This window comes from Aegilops tauschii, chromosome 3 (genome assembly GCF_002575655.3).
Source record: "Aegilops tauschii subsp. strangulata cultivar AL8/78 chromosome 3, Aet v6.0, whole genome shotgun sequence".
Lineage (NCBI taxonomy): Eukaryota > Viridiplantae > Streptophyta > Magnoliopsida > Poales > Poaceae > Aegilops > Aegilops tauschii.
Window position 1 is genome coordinate 140,838,572 of NC_053037.3, and position 13,220 is coordinate 140,851,791.

A 13,220-nucleotide genomic window follows, 5' to 3' on the forward strand; every position below is an offset into this window, starting at 1 on the left:
GGTTCCTCAATGGGTAGGATATGACCAACACCCATTCTTCTTATGGCTTGGGGAGGAATTTCATCACATACATCACAAGTACCACTTTGCTCCACTTGGGAGCCGTTATTCTCATCAAACTCCACGTTACACATCTCCTCAATAAGTCCCGTGGACTTATTGAGGACACGGTAAGCATGAGAGTTTGTAGCATAACCAACAAATATGCCCTCATGAGCTCTAGCCTCAAATTTAGACAAACGAACACCTTTCTTGAGAATGAAACACTTACACCCAAACACCCGAAAGTACTTGAGGTTGGGCTTGTTACCGGTGATAATCTCATATGGAGTTTTGTTCAAGCCTTTGCGGAGATAGAGCTGATTGGATGCATGACACGCGGTATTGATGGCTTCAGCCCAAAAGTTGTATGGAGACTTGAACTCCGCCATCATGGTCCTTGCCGCATCCATCAACGTCCGGTTCTTCCTCTCCGCAACACCATTTTGTTGAGGGGTGTACGGTGCGGAATATTGATGCTTGATTCCCTCGTCACTAAGAAACTCATCCAAGGTGTAGTTCTTGAACTTGGTGCCGTTGTCGCTTCTTATTGTTAAGATCTTTGCATTGTGTTGACGTTGAGCTTCATTTGCAAAGTCAATGACGGTTTGTTGGGTCTCGCTCTTCCTCTTGAAAAAATATACCCAAGTGTATCTTGAATAATCATCCACAATTACCAAGCAATACTTTCTACCCCCAAGACTATCAAAGGATGGAGGCCCAAAGAGATCCAAGTGAAGGAGCTCCAAAGGCCTCTTCGAGTAAATGATAGTCGTGGGAGGGTGAGCCTTTTCATGTAGCTTTCCTTCGATACAAGCACTGCAAGCACGATCTTTAGCAAAACTAACATTTGTCAGTCCACGGACATGGTCCCCCTTGAGAAGACTTTGCAAAGATCTCATATTGACATGGGCTAAACGGCGATGCCAAAGCCATCCCACGTCAACTTTAGCCATTAGGCATGTCGCGGTCTTAGTGGGTCGCTCCGAAAAGTTAATCACATAAAGACCGTTCTCGACATGCCCAACAAAGGCTACTTTAAGAGTCTTGCTCCACAAGAGGGCCACGGTATCAATATCAAAGAAAGTGGCAAAGCCCATGAGTGCAAATTGACGAACGGAAAGTAAATTGTATGCAAGGGACTCAACAAGCATGACCTTCTCGATCGTGAGATCATGATAAATAACAACCTTGCCAAGTCCCAATACCTTAGAGGACGAGGCATCACCCCACTCGACATTGGTGGGCATAGATGGAATCTTGTGTACGTCCACCACCAAGTCCTTGCTTCCGGTCATATGATTAGTGGCTCCACTATCGAGCAACCATGACCCCCCACCGGAAGCAAACTCCTACAAGAGATCAATGCTTGGTTTTAGGTACCCATTTTGTAATGGGTCCTTTGATGTTAGCAACAAGGGTCTTAGGAACCCAAATAGACCATTCAATGTACTCATCAGGAGAACCAATAATTTTGGCATAAACATGTCCATCACTAGCACGGCATAACACATAAGAAGGGTTAAAGTCGCCGACTTTGTTGGGAGGGGTAGCATTGCCCTTCTTGGCATCACTACCCTTCACATTGTTCTTCTTCTTCTCCTTAGAGGCACCCTCTCCCTCCTTCACAAAGGTATGCTTGAGAGGGGGAGGTCGTTTGGCCTTGTCATTCTTCTTCTTGTTCTTGGATTTGGGTGTGAACCCAATCCTTCCTTGGCCACAACTTCCTTTTGATTGCTCAAAAGGTCATTGAGGTTCTTCTCACCTTGTATGCACGACACATGGTCTTTCTCAAGTTGCTCCTTCAACTTTGCATTCTCCTCAACAAGATGCACATGCTCACAACACGGGTTAGTAGCATTTGCATTATCAATTAAGACCATATGAGGAAAGGTGGCTTTCTCTTTGGTTAGCTTTACTTGGAGTTGATCATGAAATTCTTTGAGGCTAGCATGAGCACCCTTCAAGGCCTTGTGAGCCTTGTCAAGTAAATCAAACTCCTCTTTGAGTCTGGCAAGATCAACCCCAAGCTTGGCTTTCTCGGAGTTTAGCACACGAGATACAACAAGAGCATGATCAAGATCTTTCTCTAATTTAGCATGGTCATCCTTGTATGACTCCTCAAGAGCCAAACGAAGACCTCGCTCTTCCTCAAGGGCATTGGAAAGATCCGAAATCTCATCGGCATAGTCACGACTATGCCCCTCCATCTTAGAGATGGTATCTTCGTGAGCCTCAATCATGTCATTGGCTTCACCAAGTTGTTCCAAGAGAGAAACGAAGTGCTTCTTGGATTTACCCTTGAGTTTACTCATAAAGGACTCAAATTCATTTTCCTCGACATTAGACCCCTCATGTTCATCAATGCAATCCGTCAAAGAAGGATTATTAATGATGGTAGTTTTGATGTTGGGGGTTACCTTGTTGGTGGCTTTATCCATGAGGCATTTGGCGGTGATGTTCTCATTGGGTGAGTCGAAGAGAGACACCCGTGGAGTTGTCGCGATGGCAACGGAGGCCATGGCAACCGACTCACTGTCTTCATCATCATCATCATCATCATCATCATCATCATCATCATCCTCATTGTACTCTTCTTGTGCCACCAACCCCTTGGGAAGAGTCTTCTTGGTGAAGTTGCTCTTGTTGGGGAAGGACTTGGCCTTGTCTTTTCGGATGAGCTTGCCACCATTGTCTTCCCTCTTCTCATAAGGGCATTCCGCAAGAAAGTGGCTTACATTGCCACAATTATAGCAAGTCCTCACTCGTTGCTTGCCCTTCGCGCCACTTGAGTTGTTCTTGTTGAAGTTGGGCCTTGTGTTCTTCTTGCTCCAAAATTGCCTTGAAGCAAGAGCCATGTGTTCATGATAAGCATACTTTGTATCTTCGGGATTGCTCTCCTCTTCTTCCTCTTCGTCCTCTTCTTCCTCTTCGTCCTCTTCTTCCACACTAACCTTGGCCTTCAAGGTAAGATTGGGCTTATTTGCTCTTTGAGAATGTAACACCGCATTGTCGGCGGTCTTGTCCAAGATACTCATAGCCACAAACTCATCCAACACTTCACTTGAGGACAAAGTTTGAAAATCCGGCCTCTGAAGAATGATGGAGGACATGGCCTTGTGGTAGGGCATCATGGCCTTGAGGAATTTGCGCTTGATCCAATTTTCATCTGTATCCTTGCTCCCATGATCTCAGAGTGAGACCGCGAGAGTAGTAAATCTCACGAGGTTCTTCATCTTCTTTCATTGCAAACTCATCGGCTTCATCTTGCACCACTTTATAGTTGGAGCGTTGAATGCTTGCGCTTCCCCTGTAGAGGGAAACCACATGGCGCCATGCATCCTTGGCCACGGTGAAGGGCCGGAGATGAGCAAGATCTTCGGGTGGAATTGCATCTTGGATGATGAAGAGAGCATTTTCATTGAATTGATTATCCGCGGCTTCTCTAGGGGTGAAGTTGCTTCGGTCATGCGGATAAAAACCTTCTTCAATGATTCTCCAAAGATTAGTATTAACATGGTTTAAATGATGCTTAAAGCGATAAACCCAAGAATCAAAGTCCTCATTTTTCACAATCTTAGGGGGGAGGACCGACATGATTCAAATGAGTGGAAGGAATCGGTCCAGCATAAGTAAGTGGAGGTTCCACATGGGCAAAGATGTCGTTGCCATTTTTACCACTAGAAGAAGGAGCCTTTTCACTAGTAGCTTCCCCCTTGTCGGATTTAGCATCTGTCACCTTGTTAGTGGGATTACCCACTTTCATCGGTGCGGTAGATAGTTTAAGCCCTTCTAAGAATTTATTAAACATGCTTTCAACCTCGGTCGTCATGGAGGTTTTCAATGTGTCCAAATCCACATTGAATTTCTCACGAGAGAGCGCGGTTCCCCCATCGGCCGTAGACGAGACCGGATTCACACCGGAGTGCTCCTCCCCACCATCTACGGTGTCAACCATACTCTTCGTACGGCAAAGTCCTTAATAAAGAGACGAGGCTCTGATACCAATTGAAAGGATCGATATAGTTGACTAGAGGGGGTGAATAGGCAACTAACAATTTTAGCTTTTCTTTACCAATTTAAACTTTGCATCAAAGTAGGTTGTCTAGATATGCAACTAGGTGAGCAACCTATATGATGCAATAACAACAAGCACACAAGCAAGCAAGGAAAATAACACACATAAGCTTGCACAAGTAAAGGCACGAGATAACCAAGAGTGGAGCCGGTGAAGACGAGGATGTGTTACCGAAGTTCCTTCCTTTTGAGGGGAAGTACGTCTTCGTTGGATCGGTGTGGAGGAACAATGCTCCCCAAGAAGCCACTAGGGCCACCGTACTCTCCTCACGCCCTCACACAATGCGAGATGTCGTGATTCCACTATTGGTGCCCTTGGAGGCGGCAACCGGACCTTTACAAACAAGGTTGGGGCAATCTCCACAACTTAATTGGAGGCTCCCAATGATACCAAGAAGCTTCATCACAATGGAATGTGGCTCCGCGGTGACCTCAACCGTCTAGGGTGCTCAAACACCCAAGAGTAACAAGATCAACAAAGGATTAGTGGGGGGAATCAAATTTCTCTTGGTGGAAGTGTAGATCGAGGCCTTCTCAACCAATCCCTAAAGAAACAACAAGTTTGATTGGCTAGGGAGAGAGATCGGGCGAAAATAGAGCTTGGAGCAACAATGGAGCTTGGGTGTGGAAGAGGTGGTCAACTAGGAGAAGAAGACTCCCTTTATATAGTGGAAGAACAAATCCAACCGTTATCCACCAGCTCAGCCTGCGAAGCGCGGTACTACCGCTAGGGCACACGGTACTACCGCAAGACATTGTGGTACTACCGCCCATGCAGCGGACTCCAAAGTAGCCCTGATACGATGAAGCAGAGAGCGGTAGAACCGCTGGCGTGGTACGACCGCTCCCCCTTGCGGTATTACCGCAAGGCAGGGATAGTCCAGATTTGGGAAGTCACAGACATATAAAAATACATCCGTGGCAACTTCCGCTGAGTTGGGATCTGTGCAAAAATCTGACACGGTAGTATCGCATGCCTGGAGCGGTACTACCGCGCAGGGCGCGGATGTAAAAAATTACATCCGCCCCTACTTCCGCTCATGTTGCTATGCCAGGCTAGGGCTCATGGTACTACCGCACCCATGGGGCGGTACTACCGCGTAGGGCGCGGATGTAAAAAATTACATCCGCCCCTACAACCGCTCGAGCGGCTGAGCCTGGCCAGAGGCCACGGTACTACCGCTCCCAAGGAGTGGTACTACCATGAGTACCTGCGGTACTACCGCGCCTACGGCTGGTACTACCGCAAGGCCCCGCGGTACTACCGCTCCGAAGAGCAGTACTACCGCGTGCCTCAGAACAGCAACACTAGAAGTCCTTCATTTTGCAAAGACACAGAGAGACGGAGGATGCTCCAAAGAGCCAAAGGAAAGGGGGTGCAAAAGGAGTAGACGTGTACGTGATGATTCCACCCAAACCTTTCCAAAGCGGAACCCCTCTTAATAGTACGGCTTTCCTACGAATCAAATCCACCAAAAAGAAACGTAGAGAAACGCTGTCTTCAATAGTCTTCGAGGGGCACCAAATCGTCTTGTGCCTAGTCATGATATGTCTGAAATACTCCATGCACACGATTACTCCGCAAAAGCATTGTCATCAATCACCAAAACAACTAAGGGATAAATATGACCATACACATGCTGAATCATGCGCTGCAGTCCGGCCCACAACAGCTCCCAGCGATCCTCATCTGGGGGTTCGCTAGATTCAAAGGCGATGGACAGCGAGTCGCCGCCGGTGGCTTCCTCTCCCAAGGCCAAGGGCGACGCCGAGGTGCTGTCCCGAAGGACCTCCCAGGCAAAGGAGAGGTTCAGGAGGCCGTTAGGGTGGCGCCAGAGGGTGACCCCTGGAGACTGGCGATGGGGGCCATATCCAGTTCGGCCCCCAGCCGGATATCATTTCGGAGTCCAATACGGCTCCGGAATCAGGCAAGCAGGTACCTTTGAAAGAAGGAGGTGCGCCTATTCCGTCGGCGTCCTCTGTCCATCCAGAGGCACCGTATAATCTGGTGGAAGCGCTGCAAGGCGCTTCCATTGTTGAGGAACACCGTATCATTATGGGTACGGTGGTTGAGAGGGTTCAGTCCATTAAAAGCGGACTGACGGAAGCCTGCACTAGCCTTCTGACAGGCTTTGAGGTATGTGATGCAATTTATGTAAAAAGAATGCCATAGTATAGACAGTAGCCCCTGAGACTCTGTTCGGTGTTCGGAAAGAAAAGCTGGACTGAGGATCAAATGATTTTCGCAGGAGACTAACCATACATGTCTATGTGAAATAAGCAGGCATCATTGCTGGCTGCGACCTCTCATGCTGCAGAAGTCTCCAGACTGAAGCAGAGGCTGGAGCGGGCCGAGGAGGAGCTCAGCCACTCAAGAAAGCGGCTGGAGGATAAGCAAGGTACGTAATGACCTACTCAGATATAGAGAGATATGAATTGTTTGTGTTGATCAGAGTGCCATGATATTTGTAGGAGCAGCGACCCAGGTGGAGACCCTCAAGAAGGCGCTGGCCGAGGCCCAAAAGAAAGCAGCAAAGGAGCAAGCCGCCCGTGAAAAACATGAGGCCAGATTTGATGAGGTCCAGCAGGAGCTCCAGGACGCCGTGAAGAAATGTGAGTCCTTGGAGCGAAATATTGCGGATCAAGAGACCGAACTTGCCAATGCTCGCCAAAGCGCACAAGATGCCCGGGTTGAAGCCCAGGGCGCCCTCAAGGAAATCCAAGAGGCCAGAAAAATCGCGGCGGGTAAGGCCTTCATTATGCAGAGCAAATATGTGAAGAAGAGGTATCTCTTACTAACCCGGATTTGGAGTTCTCTAGGAGCATTTGCGGATCTGCCGCACAGTGTTGCTGACGCTGCTGAGTTCTTCCGAGCCGAAGAAGGGAGCTCAACGGAGAAGCTATTCTGGTCGCAATATCTTGCGCCAGAGCATCCAGTGCCCTTTAGCGATCAACTAAAACAGCTGACCGAACTGCATAGGGTGGCCGAACTGGCCATGAAGGATTTGATAATCCGTCTATGGCCTGCCGAAGCCATACCCAGCAGCTACTTCAGACTCGTGAAGCGGCTGGTCAATGCCTGCCCCCGGCTTGACGCCATCAAGCGGTCAGTCTGTATCGAAGGTGCGCGGATGGCCTTCGCCCGTGTCAAGGTGCAGTGGGCGAAGATGGACGCCGTCAAGCTCGCGACCGAGGGACCGCCCGCGGGGAAGGATCATCGCACGCCCGAGCGGTATTTTGATGATGTCCTGAAGGGATCCCGCATTGTAGAGGGCCAGTGTTCAAATGACATTATCTTTGAATGAAGATATTCATGTTATCCCTCATGTATTATGGAACAATGCCGTTATGTAATATAATGCTTGTTATTTTACCTCCTGTGCGGCCGTTTTGTTAAATCTGAGAGTTGGCCAGTCGTCGGCTTCAGCCCCCATGTAGGTAGTACGGGGGTGTTCGGGATGGAATCTAAACACTCTTGATCCAAAAGTTTGGTCCTTGAAGGAGGTGTTTAGCGCAACGAACCAGGCAATCGGACTATGTGCCTTTATCACCCTCACTTAGCCATAGGAGTTTGACAACAGAAATGTAGGCGCAACCCCTAGCTAGTATTTAATCCGGAATAGGGTGCTGTAGACACCTGATCGGGTGAAGGCCAATCCGTCGCATGAGGCGAGAAAAATTGCAGAAGATTCGTAACCTCCGAATAGCTGACCAGCTCTGCCGCATCATGACAGTCAGTTTTCGGCTTTCTCTACTGAGGTGTTTGCTCGGATAAACCAGAAACACAATCGCAGTAGTTCTCCCTTTACTACCCTAGCCGATAGAACGGAACGTAATGTAGCAAGCACAGGAGCCGAGCAACCAACTATTGACCAAAGACATGATTCGGAGCCGATGCATATAATGCTAAAATTCAGGGTGCCGAACTGTACTGTAAAAGTGTTCGGACTTTGCTGCCATAGTATGGGGCGCAATGAAGCCCCTGGCCAATTTAAAGCGTACCAAAGTGTACGAGTGCAATCGAAAAGAATAGCAAAATAAAATGAAGTAGTAAGCTAGTGCCACATAAGTTGGGCCGCAAACTGATTCCATTATAGTTTGATTAATACATCAAAGCGTATTTGTACAAATAGTGCGATAAGCAATCGGGCTATTTAACATGCCAAGATCAATGGGGGAGCTTCCATGTGGGTCCTGAAAATAGGTAGAATGATCGTCGAGAAAAACATCTAGAAATTCCCCCCACGCGTTTGTGCTACTTGCCGCCTTGGTGTATCCGTCCTTCGAAAGAACCGATGAGCAGGCCGCCGCGAGGGGCCTGTGGAAAAGAAACCTGAAAAGGATAAAAAGAAAAGTGAAAGTGTGTGTGTCCACGGAAGGTCGAGCCGTATTATGGACCACAGTTTGGTTATGCCTTCGTCTCTGCCCATGGTATTTTTAGTGCGTAGTTATGTACGCGCAGTACATATGCCGCCACTTGGTCGGGACTGAGATGGAGGTTGAATTGCTAGTCTAACTCCTGATGAGCCGGATTGTCATGCTGCGGAGTAGTCCGGACTCGTTTGACAGTGTCCGGGAGTTTGGCCACTGAATTAAAATTCTGCCTTAAAAGGCCGCTTTGTACTTCCGCTGCCAGGGCCGCGGTGTGCTCCTCGGTACGGAGGGGGCGCTCTGTGTTTCCATTGACTGTTATGACACAGCGTGGTCCGAGCATCTTGAGCTTGAGATAAGCATAGTGCAGCACCGCATTGAATCGAGCGAATGCGGTTCCTCCGAGCAGTGCGTGATAGCCACTGCGGAAGGGGACGATATCAAAGATCAACTCTTCGCTTCGGAAGTTGTCCGGGGATCCGAAGACGATCTCCAATGTGATTGAGCCCGTGTAGCGGGCCTCTACACCTGGTATAACTCCTTTAAAGGTAGTTTTTGTGGGCTTGATCCTTGATGGATCGATGCCCATTTTGCGCACTGTATCCTGATAGAGTAGGTTGAGGCTGCTGCCACCGTCCATGAGGACTCGCGTGAGGTGGAATCCATCAATTATTGGGTCGAGGACCAGTGCGGCTGAACCGCCATGACGGATACTGGTCGGATGGTCCCTGCGATCGAAGGTGATTGGGCACGACGACCATGGATTAAATTTTGGGGCGACTGGCTCTATCGCATAGACGTCCCTGCGCGCGCTTGTGCTCCCTCTTGGGGATATGGGTAGCGTATATCATGTTCACCGTTTTGACCTGAGGGGGAAACTTCTTCTGTCCCCCTGTGTTCGGTGGACGGGGCTCCTCGTCATCGTCCTCGCTTTGCGACCCCTTCTCCTTGTTCTCGGCATTTAACTTGTTGGCCTGTTTAAAAACCCAACAGCTTCTGTTGGTGTGATTGGCTGGTTTATCGGGTGCCGTGTATCTGGCATGGAAGATCGAGCATGCGGTCCAAGCTGGATGAGCCCGGGTTGTTCCTTTTGAATGGCTTTTTCCGCTGGCCGGACTTGGAGCCACTGAATCCGGCGTTGACGCCGTGTCATCGGTATTGTTATCGTTGTTGCAACGCTTGTGTCTGTTGCGTCGGGGCCTGCCGTTGCTAATTCTGGCTTCGGAGGTGCCAGGTTTGCTTGCATTGTTATTGCTACGGGCTAGCCAACTATCCTCGCCCGTGCAAAAGCGGGTCATGAGTGCCGTGAGGGCTACCATGGACTTCGGCTTTTCCTGGCCGAGGTGTCAGGCGAGCCATTCATCGCGGATGCTGTGTTTAAAGGCCGCTAGGGCTTCGGCATCCGGACAGTCGACGATCTGGTTCTTTTTAGTTAAGAACCTAGTCCAGCATTTCCTGGCTGACTCTCCGGGCTGTTGGACTATGTGACTTAGGTCATTGACATCCGGAGGTCGGACGTATGTACCTTGGAAGTTATCGCGGAAGGCATCTTCCAGGTCCTCCCAGCTGCCAATGGAGTTTTCGGGCAGGCTGCCAACCAGTGCCGAGCTGGTCCCTTGAGTTTTAGTGGGAGGTATTTGATGGCGTGAAACCGCGGGCCATATGAATATGGAGAAGAAAATCTTCGATCCATACCGTGGGGTCTGTTGTCCCATCATATGATTCGATCTTCACGTGTTTAAACCCTTCTGGGAATTCGTGCCCGTTACTTCATCAGTGAAGCAGAGGGGGTGTGCGGCACTGCTACCTCTTGAGCATGCGTTGGTTTTCCCTTGAAGAGGAAAGGGTGATGTAGCAAAGTAGCGTAAGTATTTCCCTCAGTTTTTGAGAACCAAGGTATCAATCCAGTAGGAGACTACACGCAAATCGCCTAGTACCTGCACAAACAAATAAGAACCTTGCAACCAACGTGATAAAGGGGTTGTCAATCCCTTCATGGCCACTTGCAAAAGTGAGATCTGATAAAGATAATAAGATAAATATTTTTGGTATTTTTGTTGTATAGATTGGAAAATAAAGATTGCAAATAGATAGTAAACTAGAATTGTAGATTGGAAACTTATATGATGTAAAGTAGACCCGGGGGCCATAGGTTTCACTAGTGGCTTCTCTCTAGATAGCATGTATTACGATGGGTGAACAAATTACTGCCAAGCAATTGATAGAAAAGCGCATAGTTATGATGATATCTAAGGCAATGATCATGAATATAGGCATCACGTCCGTGTCAAGTAGACATAAACGATTCTGCATCTACTACTATTACTCCACACATCGACCGCTATCTAGCATGCATCTAGAGTATTAAGTTCATAAGAACGGAGTAACACATTAGGCAAGATGAAAATGATGTAGAGGGATAAACTCAAGCAATATGATATAAACCCCATCTTTTTATCCTCGATGGAAACAATACAATATGTGCGTTGCTGCCCCTGCTGTCACTGGGAAAGGACACCGCAAGATTGAACCCAAAGCTAAGCGCTTCTCCCATTACAAGAAAGATCAATCTAGTAGGCCAAACTAAACCAATAATTCAAAGAGACTTGCAAAGATATCAAATCACGCACATAAGAATTCAAGAAGAATCAAATAATATTCATAGATAATCAAGTTCATAAACCCACAATTCATCGGATCTCGGCAAACACACCGCAAAAAGAGTTACAACGAATAGATCTCCAAGAAGATCGAGGAGAACTTTGTATTGAGATCCAAAGAGAGAGAAGAAGCCATCTAGCTAATAACTATGGACCCGAAGGTCTGTGGTAAACTACTCACACATCATCGGAGAGGCTATGGTGTTGATGTAGAAGTCCTCCGTGATCGAATCCCCCTCCGGCAGATCACCGGAAAAGGCCCCAAGATGGGATCTCACGGGTACAGAAGGTTGCGGCGGTGGAAAAGGTGTTTCGTGGCTCTCCCCGAAGGTTTCAGGGTATAAGAGTATATATAGGCGAAAGAAGTAGGTCGGTGGAGCTGCGAGGGGCCCACGAGGGTGGGGGCGCGCCCTCCTTGCCTCGTGGCTTCCTCGTTGCTTCCTTGACGTCCACTCCAAGTCTCCTGGATTGCGTTTGTTCCAAAAACGATCCTCGCGAAGGTTTCATTCCGTTTGGATTCCGTTTGATATTCCTTTTCTGCTAAACACTGAAATAGGCAAAAAAACAACAATTTGCACTGGGCCATCGGTTAATAGGTTAGTCCCAAAAATAATATAAAAAGGTATATTAAAGCCCATTAAACATCCAAAACAGATAATATAATAGCATGGAACAATAAAAAATTACAGATACGTTGCAGACGTATCAGCCGCCTCTATATCGGGCCACGTGGCGACGTAGTTCGGATGGAGTCCGTCTGCGGTTTTTGGCCCGGGCGTGATTATGCTTGTCACGTTCGGCTAGATAGCCATCGTCGCGTGTCGGGGCACGCCCCCGTGATCCGTAGATCGATCTGGTTTGTCCTGCTCTACTGTCCAGGTCCTGCCGCAGGTCATATGTATATCCCCTAGCTGTTTTATCTCTGCCTTTACAGCGAGGTAGTATGGGCTGGTGTTCGGCTTGAGTTGCCGCTTTGTCCCGGCCACATGGTGGTCGATCAGCCGTATTACGCGCTGATGGTACGGGCTCAAGTGACTCGTCATCGAATTGAGGTAGCAATTTGCGCTTCGGGTAACTTTTAGTTGGGCGCTCGAGGCCGTATTCCTCGGCTGCCAGAACATTAGTCCATCTATCGTTGAGCAGATCTTGATCAGCTTGAAGCTGTTGCTGCTTCTTTTTCAGGCTCCTTGCAGTGGCTATTAGCCGGCGCTTAAAGCGCTCCTGCTCGAGAGGTTCCTCAGGCACGATAAAATCCTCGTTGCCGAGGCTCACCTCATCCTCGGAGAGCAGAAGATAATTACTGTCCTCCGAGTCTTCATTTACGGCCTGTTCATCGGGGCTTACTCGCCCATCTTCCCGTTCGTCCTGTTCGGAAGTTGGCTCAACGGGGTCTTCATTGTCTTCGGCATCGTCCAGAGTATTGTTTTCTCCTGTGCCGGTATTGCTATCTTTTCCACGGCATGATTTAGAGCGGCGCCGCTGACGTCGGCGCTTTGGCTGTATCTCAGGAGGTTTATCCTCGACTGGATCTTCCTTGTCGTCACTGCTATTCTCTTTGGGTGTATCCACCATGTACATGTCATACGAAGAGGTGGTCGTCCAACGTCCAATAAACGGCGGGTTTTGGGCCTACTCTTCTCCGTCATCGTCGTCCATACCGTCGATGTCTTCGGAGCCGTAATCGAGCATGTCGGTTAAGTCCTCGACAGCTGCTATAAAGTGGGTGGTGGGTGGGACATGAAATTCCCCGCTCTCAGTCCCTAGTCCGGGCTGGGCATAGTTCGGACGTTGCTCCTCCGTAATGACAAGGGATCGCATTAAGTCCAGAGCCTCGTTTAAAGGCGAGGTTTGGCCGGAGAGAAGAGAGCCCGTGGAGTACGGTGATAGGGAGACTCCTTGGCCGAACTCACACGATGCTGACTCCGAGGATTCGGAGCCAATGTCCGGAGAAGGGTTCGGCTTCATGATGGTTGCCAGCGACACTACTTCCCCCGGCTCTCCCACAATGGGCCTAGTGGCCGCAGATAGTCCGGCGAGCTCAGGGAGCCCGTCTTCGGACCTGGCGATACGCTC